This window comes from Eptesicus fuscus, chromosome 22 (assembly GCF_027574615.1).
Source record: "Eptesicus fuscus isolate TK198812 chromosome 22, DD_ASM_mEF_20220401, whole genome shotgun sequence".
Taxonomy (NCBI): domain Eukaryota; kingdom Metazoa; phylum Chordata; class Mammalia; order Chiroptera; family Vespertilionidae; genus Eptesicus; species Eptesicus fuscus.
The window spans coordinates 39,180,077-39,181,123 of NC_072494.1; the positions used below are offsets into that span (position 1 = coordinate 39,180,077).

Consider the following 1,047-nt stretch of genomic DNA (forward strand, 5'->3'; position numbering starts at 1 on the left):
TCTCCAGCTTAGAAACTGGAATTGAGGTTGCTGTCCCGGAATGGTGGGGCCGGAGAGAAGCGAGCTAGTGACTGCGGGAGGCGGGAGGGCTACCCAGCCCTTCACTTTGCGTGGCTCCCGAGCCGCTGCACGGAACTGGGCGCGCTCTCATCCCCAACGCGGGCGCTTGAGCTGACTTCCTTACTCTGACCCCTCAGTAAATCAGACCACCTCGGGGAATCGGGAAAAACAAATCTGACCAGCCTCTATTTCAGGATTTTCCCTACCCTTGCACCACCCAGCACATCCCCTCCGCAAAAAAATAAAAACAAATAAAAGTTGTATATCTGAGAAAAACGAAATCAGATGCGTTGGCCGGGAATCGAACCCGGGTCAACTGCTTGGAAGGCAGCTATGCTCACCACTATACCACCAACGCAGCTTGACAGCAAGGCTGCTGTGAGTCTCCTTTCCTGTGAAGATTCCCATGTCAAGCTTCGATTCCCACAGTTTTACTATTATTTTGAGATTTATGTTTAGGGGAAAGAGGGAGAAAAGCTCTCTAGAATTTTTCCTATGATCATATTAAAAATTCTGGTAATTTTTTACTATTTCACATGTTTAAAGAAAGCCACTTTTAGTTCATCTAGACGAGTTAAGGCGCTTTATGGGGAGTTATCTCTCATACAGATGGTTGCGCATTTGAGAGTGTTTCCTTAGGGCAACTGCATAAAGGTAAAATTGCAATTGAAAACATATGTACAAATTAAAGCTTTGGATAGCTATTGCCAAACTGTCGGGTGGAGAGATATCACCAATTTTCAGTATTCAGTGAATACATCTGTCAACTGGATGTCTTTCTTTCCATCTTTAGAAAGCACAGGATAAACATATGGAGTCTCATTGTAACTTGCGTTTAACCTATTACTACTGAGGTTGATCATTTTCCATAAATAACAGTTATCTGTTCATTTTTAGACTTTCAAAGTTATATGCTTTGTCTCTTTTTTCTATTGTGTGTTTATATTATATATTATTTATGCCAGCTGATCATTTGTCTTTTACTTA

At 42.2% G+C, this 1,047-nt stretch overlaps 1 non-coding gene across 1 annotated transcript; it reads right to left on the reverse strand.

The window, feature by feature from the left end:
* Nucleotides 1-346: 346 nt before the first annotated feature.
* TRNAG-UCC (transfer RNA glycine (anticodon UCC)) lies at nucleotides 347-418 on the reverse strand. Its single transcript has one exon. It is a non-coding gene; the product is annotated as a tRNA-Gly (tRNA).
* Between the last annotated feature and the right edge of the window lie 629 nt (nucleotides 419-1,047).